At 41.3% G+C, this 13265-nt stretch overlaps 1 protein-coding gene across 1 annotated transcript in view; it reads left to right on the plus strand.

The window, feature by feature from the left end:
* FAT4 (FAT atypical cadherin 4) overlaps window positions 1–13265 on the plus strand; it is a gene marked incomplete at its 5' end in the record, with an annotated part of 151727 nt that overhangs the window by 32183 nt on the left and 106279 nt on the right. The gene's annotated exons all lie outside the window — the stretch shown is intronic.

Genomic DNA, 13265 nt, shown 5'->3' on the forward strand with positions numbered 1-13265 from the left:
TTCTTTTTCAGAAAACTTGAATTTATTGCTCATGCATGTAACCTTCCAAAACAATTTACACAGTTATTTTGCATTTGAACTGTTTGTACAATGAATATAACAGTTGTCTAAACTAAAATACTCAGTTTTGATGCTGGCTGAAAGCAAACCAACTCTCTCTCCCCAGCCTCCAAAAAACCCCAGGATTAGTGCTGCACAAAGATCACTATAGGAAGTGGCTGAGTTTTTTTTTTTTTTTTTTTTTTTTTTAACACCATTGGCTTTTTATCTCAAACCCTGCTTTGCTTGGGCTTTAGAAGTCAAATGAGCAGAAGAAATGCAGCAGATAATTTGAGATGGGTGTGGGAAGAATGGAAACTGAAAGACTGGCTTTCTTAAGGCTTCACTCAGTTCCTGCCTTCCCAAAGAGAAAGCAAGGAGGTTACTCTTCCTTTCTTCCCGACTGCGTTTCTACAGCAAAAGAATTGCTTTGAGGATGGCTATGTGGAGAGATACTTATTTCAGACACGATTTATCTTTGTTTTAAGGGGGGGGGGGAGAGAGGGAGGGGGTGAAGAGGAGGTAGGAAATTGGTTTGGATAAATTAGTACTTTATGAGTAATTTAATAATCATCAGTGGCATCATTTAAATAAGATAGAAATATGTATTTCTAAACGTGATGACATTACCTGACATGCTTTATTTTACGTGAACACATAGCAGCAATTGGGAGTGCTGGTGCGTAGCTGTGCTGTGCTAGTTCCTCATTCCTCACGAAAGGAGGGCTCTTTCTTTTTATGCTTTTATGTGATGGGGGTGAAATCATGCAATTGATAGAGGAGGTTAGGTATTGGGAGGTCCTGGAGCACTGGGAGCCAAAGGCAACCTGGTAGGCACCACAGAAACTGGACTCTTCCACTAATTCAGGCAGCGTGTGACTCCCCACCCCTGGTCCTATCCTATCTTTGATACATATCTTTCATTAGGTATCTTTTTCCCTTTCTTTTCTACACTTACTGCTAATGATACAAACAGAGCTTAGGTGGAGCAGCTTGCCATGGATCTGATGCAGTCCTGCTGCCCTTGATCTTCCCAGAAAGGTGGGGTAAGGCATGGAGCCAGCAGTCCACTGGCCACACAAGTGCTCCTTGCGACCCCCGAACTCAAGTCATGGGGTGGAGGGGTCCTCTGTGCTCCTGCCACCTGGGCCCTGGGGGCTTCTCGCTTCTCCTGGTGGTACCAGAGCTCTCCTCCTCCTCCACTACCATCCCTGCTCCTCTGGTGGCTAGCACAGGTCAGCGCAGAGATGCGGAAATCCCTCAGTAGCACCCAGGAGACACAATGGTTTCATCATCCTACAGTGTCTTAAACAATTTGTCCTGTGAATCAGTCCAAAATGTAATTGGTTCAATCTGTAATCTTATCACTTTTCCTGGGAGATTGTCCATTTTTAGCTAATTGTAGGACAGCGACCTGCACATCCCAGCAAACCAGTGCTGTCAGTTTATTCCTTTTGCTTACAGTCTTTCTGTAGCTTTTTTCTTCCCCCTAGTGTTTCAGTGCCTCTCTAAACCAAGAGAAGAATTGACTGAAAAAGGAACATCAAGTCATAAGAAGGTGGCCTTTGAATGTTCAGAGGAAGCTACTTGTTATTGTTGCACATTCAAGCAAAAATAATTTGCTTTCATTGAATTCAGAGCCAGTGTATTAAGATGTCCAATCGTGGTGTTATATGACACAGATAAGTGTAATGTAGCAATGTTGCATTAAATACAGCAATATCTATAAAGAACAACTGAAAGCAGAAAAGAAGGAAAAATTCTTCCTTGCTAGTTGACAGTGGCCTGCAGATATATTATTTTAATTACAAAGCTATTTCATAGCTTTGTAGCTGTTACCTTGTGTATTTATATACAGCCACCTTGTCTAAAGTTAAATGGAAAATTTCAGATCTACCTATTGTGCGTATTTTAACGAAATGATTCCAAAATGAGAGTAGGGTGGAAAGTCATTCCTAGGCATATCTTAATCATTTTGAAACCCTGACGAATAAGTCTAGTTACTTGCCATACCTTCATTTCTGTACTGACACAAAAAGCACGTGAGAAGGCACTATCATTACCAATCCACTGGTCTCTGGACCTTGCTGTTGGTCTTTCTTCACAGCTTCTGCACCCTAGATTTTCTGATTATTTGGAAAGTCTGGGGATTTCACACTTCTACCCTTGTCATCTTGACCACTGAGATGTGATAGCTTTCCCAAGTTGTTTGCCACTTTTGTTAGCGGCTATATGATTGCATATTACAGAAATGTAAAATGGTGAGTTTCTAACTTTACTGAAGGTAATAATAAAAATCCCATTATCATTAGTTGGACTAAGATTTCATTATCTTCAAGAGCAGGCTCGGATTCTCCATGTAATTTCTTAACTTTTTCTATATGCATTCTTAGAATAAAAGCACACATTTGAACTTGCAGTTTGGGATACACAATTTAGATGATGTAGTAGTTCTTCTCTGAGTTAGACTGCTTTTATTTAAAATGCATTGAACTGATTAAGTGGCTTGGCAGCCAGTCAAAATGATTGCTTAAGTACAACAGTTTCACAGTAATTTAAGAATGGAAAAACAGCCAGTAATGTAATGATATCATTGAAAAACATAACGTTATTTCAAAGTAAAGAAAGAATTTATTCACAGGGGATAGACATCATTTCTGCATCTGCACATTGCTTTCATGCGTTCTTATAAATTTTGTTCTGTGTTAAACAAATTAATGATATTTTCTTTAATGTAGTGCAAACTTTATATTTGCTGAAGCTATATAAAATGTTAAGTGCAGCCACCCTAAAAATACTAACTCTTGTTTTGTGCTGAGTTAATTGGATTAAGTTGTTAGTGTTATCTCTTCAATAAGAAAAGATAAGCTCTCCCACAGTTTTAGTATGGAATGGTTTGTTAATATGGAGTGGCTGTTTAATCATCAGTAGGCTAACTGGCAGCTATGGCTTGCTAATGGTGATGTTTCTTTCCACAGACAGAAAACACTATGTATTCTGATCCAAGAAAACATACTATTCAAGTAGAAAGATCTTAGTAAAGATAAGTAGTGACATGGGAAGATACGAGCACAGAAAAGCGATTCTTCCGAGTCTCACTCCCGTACTGTCCCCTAGATTACTGAATTTTCCATTTCTACTAACTTTTTACTAAATGCACCATGCAGACCAGTGGAGTGTAGTCCAGTATTGATTTGAAATATTTTTCTGACTTGAAAAAGCCACCTGGTCAGTCTGCAGCATGCTCTAATTGCCTGCTGTTCATCTTCAAAGTTAAAATGAATCACTGTCAAGCTTGCAAATAATTCCATGTTTTGTGCTAATGCAGTAATTGCAGGATTTGCCTATAAAGGAGATGGATATTTTTATCGGTGAAATGTCTTTTCTTAAAAATTGATCAAGGGGAAGCTAACAAACCATGGTCTACTCCAATTTTCTTCATAGAAATACTGACTTAGTCATATAAATCGTCTTTTAGAAGCTACTGTCTGGAAGCATGCATCAATATACAGTAGTATCAAGTTTCATAAACTTAAAGGATTGCTGCTGGTATAACAATGAATGTCTACAAGCGTTTGGGGCTGTTGGCCTGGTCTTTACTTTGGCAATGATGGTGTGCAGTAGCTTTCCTTAAGAATCAAAGTGGCTTTTAGATTTTTGCCTTGCAGAGTTCTCGGGTCTTGTTATTCCAGCAAAGGTAAACCTATCCAAAATTGGCATGTGCAAGTAGATAACAGCAGGACTGCTTTTTTTAAAGAGCTGCCTGCATCACAGCTGCATCCTGTGATTGACACAGTCATGTCCGGAGAGTAGCAGCCCTGCTGTTTTGATCATGTTTTGTTTTCTGTCCGCAGTGTATCACACACATTCTCCTCAGTGGGCTCAGCAGATCCTGAGTGCAGAGCTGAAAAAAGCTGCCTTGTCACCGTATCTTTCTGTGAATTATTTCAAAGGCCAAGGTAGCAGCTGTGATTGTGTTCATACAGGCGCTCGTGGTGGTCTGGTTTCCATACCCTCTGCTTCGGCCCTCTCCCCCCGCCACCCCTCCTCTCTCGTGCAGCAGTGCACATCAGTAACTAGCATCTCCACTGCCCCTTTATCCAGCAATGACTGCAAATATGACTTAGTGGATAATTTTGCTTTGCTTGGGGGATAACAGACAAGACTATTGGGTTTAGTGATGTTAGCACTTTAGGGAAGCTCTTAAGGCAATGCCTTTAGATCTGTCTTAATGTGAATTCAGATCTGCTGTTTGAAAGCAGCAGCTCGCTTTCTCGCTTTCCTTCTCGGTATGGCTTCCTTGGAGATGGAGCACAGCTCCCATCCGAAGTAAGGGCTTTCTGGGTGACCAGCAGTCAGGGGGGCTCTTCGCCTCCCTCCACACCAGCCAGGAGTAGTGGCCACCAGAGGGGAGGCTTGCTGCATCCCTTTGAAGTGATACCAAATGTGGAAGCACTGTGCTGTGGGTGTCCTGAGGATAGGATTTTTCAAAATCCTCCGAATATTGCCTAACCCAGCTCTTTCTAAGGTCAGAGAGGATCAATGGCAAGTGTTTTAGAAAATCCCACCTAGGAGTTCTCATAAGTCAAGCAGCTCTTTGCATCCCCCAGTGTAGGAGCCAGCCTGAAAGCATGAGTGAGCCTAGTGTTTAATAAAGTGACAGTTGTGTAATTAAACCCTCAAACCCTACTGAATGCCACTCAGTGTGCTTTTGGTCTGTTTGATTTGATCAAGAGTTTTCTTAAATTATACCAAGGACATTAAGACAACGTTTCTTTTTCTCCCGGTAAATGAAGATGTTTCCTGAGAAAGCACCAAAAAATAGTATTTGTTTGATAGCGTTAGTGATGTTACAGAATTTGAGCTTTAAGCATTCAACACTTGTGAAGAACAGTTTCCCATTAAGATTTAATAGAATAAACTATTCTGATGCTTACACAAATGACCTTAGTAATGACATCTAAAGAAGAAAAATGCCCAAACTTCCTAACTACAAAACAATTTAAGCATGAATCTCAGTTTGAGGCGCATCTTAGACCCTGTCCTTCCAGCTAATGATTTGCCAGTAGGTAGGGATATCAGGCACATGCTACCAGGTGGCAGCGTCCTGAGACCCAAGGCTCTAAGGAGGACTTTTTCGTAGTATTGCAAATTATGCTTGCAGACTGCATAGCTAATGCCTCAGTGTTGAACTGAGGCAAGAGATAATTTGTTCAAAAGAAAATCTACCATGTATCTGAGAGAGAAATGGGGAAGAAAAGCTAGTTAAAGAACGACTTTTCATCCTGTCTCACAGGTCAAAAGTACTAACAGGGTGATTAACTAAGCATGGACCAAAAAGATCTTAATCATTTCTACTGCAGCAAAAACCACTTGATCTAGCAAACTTTTTATTAGTTTGCTTTAAAAAAATGCTTGTAATACCAATCAGCACTGCACCACCTTTGTCATTCTTCTTTCCATTACTAAAATAAAATCTTGAGACCATTCCCCCATCTCATGTTATTCCTCACATGGCGACATTCAAAAACCCATTGACAAGCTGCAAATGATGTGTGAAGCAAACTCTAGGATTAAGTTTATAACCTTCCCCAAAGGGAAAGAATTTGGAGACAGGAATGAAACCAGGATAGTAAAACAAAAGGGTGCAACTGAGATAGATCAAGAAAACTCACATTCGTATTTGCCTAAATGAAAAATACCAGCCAGTCTTAGTTTATGTGATATCCTGGGGGTTTTACACACAGGTATGTAGGACATTATTTTACAGCTCCTTCTCACAGGTTTTACTGTTCTCACTAATGAGAAACTACATCTCTTTTTCTTCAGCTTTGCAACTGGGGTTTGAAAGTGTGATAAATAAAATATAAACGGTATAATACTGAGGGCTTATGTCCTGTGGATATGTTTGCATCTTGGGTTTAGAAAGGCATATACCTTCCTCCTGGGGGGTTGTCATTTACTACCGAGTTTGTTGTCAGATGGGTCTGACTAGCCTTTTGGAGCCCTTAGACACTGTTAAATTGCACGTGTTAATGAAGTGATGGAGCTAGGGACCTCCTTCCCTGTAGTAATCAAAGAAACAGCTAGTTCCTTCACATATCTATAAGATTATTTCCTTTCATCCTCTAGTATTAGTTTATTCTGAAGTCATTTAATCTTTGCTCCATATAAATTGAAGGAAAGTTATTTTAAGCAGCTCAGTGGGCAAAAGAGAACCTTGTGACTGAGAGTTTACAAAAAAGGGTCCGACTCCAAGAGTTAACCCCTGTCATCCTGGCATTGCATACTTCCCAAGGCTGCATCTTGTTAATTAACTGTTGTTTCCAGCTGAACGTCAGGGTGACCAGTGCCTATCTAGCTGTGCCACTTTACTGGAAATACACTGTGGTCCTGTCCTCAATTATGTAAAGCAGTTTAAGGCTTGTCAGTGTTGCCATTAAAAAAAAAAAAAAAAAGTAATAGTTGTGTTATAAATTCAGTAACAGATAGGGCCTTGAGTAATTCCTGGGAAAGATGATAAATAACACATGCATTTATGATAGTCTGCTAGGCTTTGACTCAGCAAAGTAGATGCTTGGCTTTTGAGACTGAAGTAAGCCTATAGGGGTTAAAATGAAGTTCAGTCATGCCCATAAAATGACCAGTGCCTGTTAGTCAAATTGTTGTTCCTTCAATAGGACTCAAGTTAGGTTCCCAGTGCTGTTCTGTATGCATACAGTACTAAACAAAGTTTGACACTTGGGCTTTTTGTTTGTTTTTGTTTCCTGACAGTATACTTATAAAAATGAAAAATCACAGCGTCTTCTTGACAATGGTTGCCAAAATACAGAAAACTCCTTTATATAAAGCTGAGAGCCATCAGCAGGATGATTGAACAGAAAAAATTCCTATTGCCAAACCCAGATATATGTTTGGAATGAGAGGTCAGAGCCCTCCATCATTATTCTTTGTCTGTCGCTGCATTATCACCAGTACAATAAATTGTAGTCCTCTTTATAGTTAGCTGTGGAGTGTCAATGCCATCTCTTCCAGATTTCTGAGTTATGGGTCACATTTTTGTGTGCATGTTTAGTTTTAAGGTAAATATCACTTTTTTCTTCTGACTGTTCTGTGCTTTTGACACTGCGATTCCTTCTGTGTGGGTCTTTTTTGCTGGAGGGACCACAGTTTGGAAAGACCAGAAGTGTGTTCTTTCAGGAAGTTAATACAGAAAATATTTGGCAAGGTTTCTTCTTAGGTATTATTTTTGGAAATAGGCTATTTTAAGTCTAAATACGAAGAAATAAATTCAGGATGAGGAAAAAAGTTTAGTAATAACTACAGTCTTTTGTGTATAAGAATGAAATTACGTTTGTATAATCTATTTTTTTTTAGTTACAAGGAGTTTAAAGCATGAGCAGCACGTGTTTGCCTTTCCACCCCTCCTCTCAACTTGGAGTACTCACTTCTGGAAAGGTGTTATAGTTGGGATCATGGGCATTCCCTTCTCCTATGTGTGCACGGACCGGGAATGACAGGAAGGGGGTAACAATCAATCAACAGAAAGCAGCCAACTCAATTATGAAAAATACACAAACACGCTATGCATTCTGCAGTTCCCCCAAGAACCAAAGAATTCCTTCTCATGGTGAGGTCTCCCATAAAATTAGGGTGCGGTACGTTAGCATTGAATCAGAATAAATCAGTCGCGAGGGTCCAACCTCAGACTCTCTCTCTGGGGTACCAGCAGCCCCATGCGCAGCCCTTCTCATGTCAGCGAGCTCGTTTTTGCAGTTCCTCTGAGGTGTTTTGTTTAGAGGTTTTAAATAGTGTGGAAAGATGAAGCTAATGGCTTCTAGCCTCGGTTTTAGGGTTGGTTTGTTTGTTTGTTTGGAGTTACTTAAGCCTGAAGACATAGGGTTAGAGCATCAATATGCCATGAATTACAGGAATGGTAACGCTTTGTTTAGTTTTACTTACTGCTTTCTCTGGGTTTGTGCAGTGCTGTTAGCAACGCTATCAAAATGAAACGCCAAGCGAGGCAGTGCCCTGTCCCAGGTGGCAGTTGGTGGCTGGGCCGCAGCACCCGAGCGGGCAGGGCAATGGCAGCAGCCGCCACGGCCCGGCATGGGGACAGCTGGCGGGGCCGTGAGCCCGCGGAGCATTCTGTGGCAGTGGTGGGACTGGCTGTGGCAGCAGTGGGGCTGGCCATGGTGCCTTGCTGCCCCCCGGGAAGGCATGGGGCTGGGCGCTGCATGCCCCATATCGGAGGAAGGCAATTCGGCATCCATCTTGTGCAGCCCCTGGCCCTGCACGCAGGCAGCCCCCGCGTAATGGCCGCTGCACCGGCACCCGGCCCGTCTCCCCCACCGCAGCCGGCAGGGCAGAGGCCCTGTGTTTCGCCTGGCTTTCAGGGTCGCCCTGCCCTCTGCCAGGGGTGTCTTCCTGGGGGGAAAGGGTTGGTGACAGGTGATATTTCTCAGGCTTAAAAGAAAACAGGGGAGGATGGAGGGGAGCAAAGTGGAATACAGCTAATGGGGAAGTGGGTGAAGAAGGTGTTTTTATTTAGCGCTCTGAAAAAGTCCATTCTCCGCCTCTCACCGAGCCAAATCCCCTTCCTTTAGCCAGGACTGAACTCTGAACATGGCATTTCGGTCACGCTGGCTAAAGGTCGCCTCCTCATCGTCTCAGTCTTACCAAATAGCACCTTCGTGTCAAAGGAGTTCATCACAGAACCAGGCACAACTCGGTGTGAGTAAAATTCCAGAACCGGTCTCCAAATGGGGCAAATTCGTACATGAGTTGATTGGGAATGGCTTACCAATGTTGATAGCAACACGGATCTCTTCGTATAAATAAACAAGTGCTTGTCAGGGTGGGTAAAAGCTTTCTGTTTCATGTGTGTGAGCAGGATTAACTCAACTGCTTGCTGATGTGTGCTTGCATTTAATTTCTTCACTATTGTTTGCGAGAATGCCACTTTTTGCTTCTGCATATCTTTGTGATGGAACGGTGTGTGTTTCCTTGCGTCTCTGACCTGTGACGCCCCTTAAGTGCTCCCTGGTTATTGCATGAGCCTTTGCAAGGGGAAACATGTGGATTCCTTAGGTTTCGGTGTTGTTGCACCTGCTGCTCCGGCCTGAGCCGGGAGATGGAGATGGCAAAAGCAGGCGGAAGTCGTGGGCAGTGGGAGATGCTGCGGCGGCCAGCTGCGCAGGTCCCTCAGGCTGGGCTGAGAAGCTCGTGCTGGATGTTTGGCCCTGCTATTTTCAAACAGACTTTGCTTTTCCTTGCTGTTTATTTCAGTCCTGTTTTGTAGGTAGCCAGCAGAAGTGAGAGGGACGACAAGTCTTCTCTGTCAGGAGAAGGGAGGCGAGGAAGAGGAGAACTCTGCAAGGATCATCTTTGGGGGTTATCTCACATTTTTCTTGAGATGACCATAGAAGGGGAGTGTGCCAATAAGTTAAATCATTGCTCCCATGTCATATGAGAGACTTCAATTTTCCATAATACTTGTGTCATGCGTAACACCCGCATCTTGGACGCCGAGCTCCGAAATGTTCCTTCAGTGACCTTGCGATGCTTTGATGAGGGGAAAAAACCCTCATGAATTACAGGGATTGGTCAGCTGTCTTTTAGGAAAAAAAAAATCCAAGTGGTCTTTGTTAACCGCTAAATTATAGGTTATTGTGGCATAAAATAGAAGTTCACTTACGTTGCACATTTTTTGTCCTGAAATCGGCAGGAGAAGGAAATGCTGATATGGGTGTATACATAGGAGGAAGATTTATCAAAGAAGCATACATTCACACACCCACTTTTTTTTTAAAGTTATGGTCACTAAATGGTAGGCTTCCTTCCCTTGTTTGAATGTCAAGTAGATTTCTAACAAAATTATTTATATACACATCCCTTTTAAAAATATAAAGCATCACCAGGTCAGTGCAAGGCCTCAGTGACTAGTTTAAAATAAGAGGTTAGGAAATTTCAGACACAATCTACAAGCTTTCCTGTCTGCAGAATTTCTCTCAAGGAAAGAAAGAAGAATAACGTGAATTGAGCATTTTATTATCAGTAATCATGTAGCAGTTTCCTACTGCTTTATTTAATGTGTATTAATTGCAGCACACATTCCTCAGAGCTGACAGGTTTAAATCTTAGAGCTATAGCTTTGACCATCTTTATGGCTTTCCTGTTGCTTCTACATTAAATGAGGCTAATGTTATTAATAGAAATAGAATTACGTTTATATAACCCTGACAGGCAAAGTAGGTGCCTCGGTACAGAAGTGCCGGTGTTAAGCAGCAGACACGCTGCTGGCTGCAGTGTTACATTGGACTTCACTTCAAGGACCCGTCGTCTTCTGCCCTGGGCTTACGGCAACTAGGCACGGTCCTCTCTTACGTCTGGCCTTCTCTTTCCAAAAAATAGTTATGTAGGTTGCTCAGAGTCACTTCAAGGGTTTTCAAAACTCATAATGCTGCGCTAGTCTGTTTCTGAGTGGGTAGGATATTATGTTGAAATGTTGGGAAATGGTGGCAATGGTGGTAATGGTAGTGAGACAGCGTGTGGCCCTTCGACCGGTCCATGGGACCATCTCCCAAAGCAGCGTCTCTTTCCTGGACCCACTTACTGTCTGCATGGTAAGGAAGGGCAGTGCTGACTGAGACAAGGAAAGATCTTTCCTTGCCTCTTTTACCCTTTGGTAGGTGCCCACCCAACGTAGGTTTTTGCCTATTCACCTTTCTGCCGTGCTTCTGAATAATCATCTTCCCTTCCACTAGTCATTTGCTTTTGGCTCTGGCTTAACAAGCCTGGTGTCCGTTGGTCCTTGCCCTGGCTAGAAAGCATTTACTGGTGTAAACAGACTGCAGGCTTAAATTTAAATCTGTGTTTTAAGAACTTGAGGGAAATGGTATATATATATTTTTAACATGCACACAAACACAGAAAAAAGTAAATTATACAGGCTGCAATCCCAAAACACTAGATAGTAAGTGAAGTATTTTCCCAGACAGAGCAAAAGTATATGTATAAAAAGCTTATGTGCTTCATTGCTAGACATGCAATATTTATATTTTTTGAACCCCCTGAGACCGTCAGGATGTAGGTTTCAAAGCAAATGTATGTGTATATATGCTTGTATAGTCTTCCTTCTTTTGGGACATTCTTCCTGTTTCCTTTTCAGTGTTTCTCCTAAAATTAGTTTCTTTTTTACAGTAAACACAATTGAGTACTTTATTTAATATTATAAAGTATTTGGGACAAGCACTAGTATTGTTTTTAATAGTCTTGCTGTGGGTCTGAGTGATACTGGTAGCTATTAATTAGTACCACTTGTTGCCTTACTTAACGTTGTTTGTTTAAATTGTAGAAACTGGGGGCATGCTTAACCAAAAATGAACAAAGCATCTTCTAAAAGGATTTGTTTATAACTGTGCAGAATGATCTGTAATTCTGAAGATGTGTTTCTTTCTTTAGACTTTACTACTAATCTTTAAATTTTAGTGGAAAACTATAATTAGTTTTATTGTTCTCATAAGTCCAAACATTTAAAACTTCTGCCATCTCTTCTGCCCTATCCTTAAGCATGCAATCCAGAGATTGGGCTCAGCTCTGGGGAGCTCTGCATGATCTGGAAGGAAGGAAGGACTTCCAAAGGCAGACAGCAGGGCTCCCCCTTACAGCTGTGTAGAAAGGTGCCTTTCGACTGCACTGGCACCTCAGCAGCCCCAGGAAGATGAGCAACAGGTTCATGTAGCTGTGAATTCTTTACGTTTGCATACTTTGTTACTTTGTTTTAAAATCTGCTCCTCTAAAGCAAAAGGAAAGAAAAATTAATAAACTAGAACAAAATAATATGAAGCAAACCCAGAAATTTTTAGGTATGATCATGCTGTATTTTGCTATACTGCAGCAGAGGCAGCAGAGGGAGCACAAGTTAATGCATAATTTCTTTAGCAAGAGCAGTACTGTCATCACTGATGACATTTGCTTGATGGATGAACATCAAAAATTGAAAAAAATCCAGCTTAGTGTGTTTTCCATAGGACAGGAAGATAATGCCTTCTATATTAAATATGGAGGGATAGCAAATGAAAACATATCCTGTTGCAGCTTCTGTTTTAAATTTTACTTTCCATTATCTCTATGCAACTCCAAGTTGCATGATGTCACCATATTCTCCTAAAAGATCTGATACAGCAAAAGAATAATCATATGTATTAAAAAGGAAAAGAATGATGGCAGACAACCGGCCACGTTACCTCCTGTGGGAGAGGCCAGAGCTGTAAGCTGCTTGAGCTGTTGAAGCACAACCAGCCTGATCTGGGGTGCAGATAATATTTAAAGCGGAGCCCCATTTTCCTTTAGTTCACTAGCAAGTACAAAAAATATTTTACCTTATTAATAAAAGTTCATTCTAACCTTTCAGACCTGGAAATTATGGACTCTTTTGTCCATCCTTTCCTTGCCACCTACTAGTACATGCACATGGACTTCTGGAAAGAATTGCTGTGAGCAATGTCACTGGATCATATTTGTCATTGTAGTCACTCTTCTTAAGCCTTAGGCCTCCAATTTTGTCAGCTTGTTTTTCACATAATCGGAACTTTTGTGGACAGGACTAGATTTCTGACTTTCAGTCCCTAAAGCAAAGTCCCAAACAAGGTCAAAGAGGAGATATTTTTCCTCAGGAGTTTATTAAAACAAAATGCAAGCTTTAAGTTTGTCCTTCAGATTAGAGATTGCCAATAGCAAATCTTTGCTTTGTTGAATTATTAAGCAGAACTAAAGGTTACTGAAATGTGCACAGATAGATGGCTGGAGACCCAGAGTTATAACTGTTTAAGAAGCACTGACAGAACCAGTGGCAGAAACCATTTTCAGTCTCAGAAAGAGTAGGAGCTTCTTTGTATAAAAAATAACCACCAGTGTACTTTCACAAATTCATCCTTTCCACCTTGCTGTTTTATAACAACAGTCTACTTTGTTTTTAAGGCCACTGCTGACTGTGTACTGCAGAGATAGGCATGGACTGCTAAGAAATAAAAGGTTATCTGAGCAGGTCGGGCAGTGAATTCGTTGTTTCCCAGGAACACTTCTTAACATTCAGTTGTATAATGCTCAAAGCTACAGCGTAGAAGTTCAGTGCACAGATGGTGGCCTTTCTTATTCATTACCCATGAAATTAATTACCAACTCCTTAGTTTTTTACTGTAATCTCTGTTTGATAGCTGCTTTTA

This window comes from Apteryx mantelli, chromosome 5, assembly GCF_036417845.1.
Source record: "Apteryx mantelli isolate bAptMan1 chromosome 5, bAptMan1.hap1, whole genome shotgun sequence".
Lineage (NCBI taxonomy): Eukaryota > Metazoa > Chordata > Aves > Apterygiformes > Apterygidae > Apteryx > Apteryx mantelli.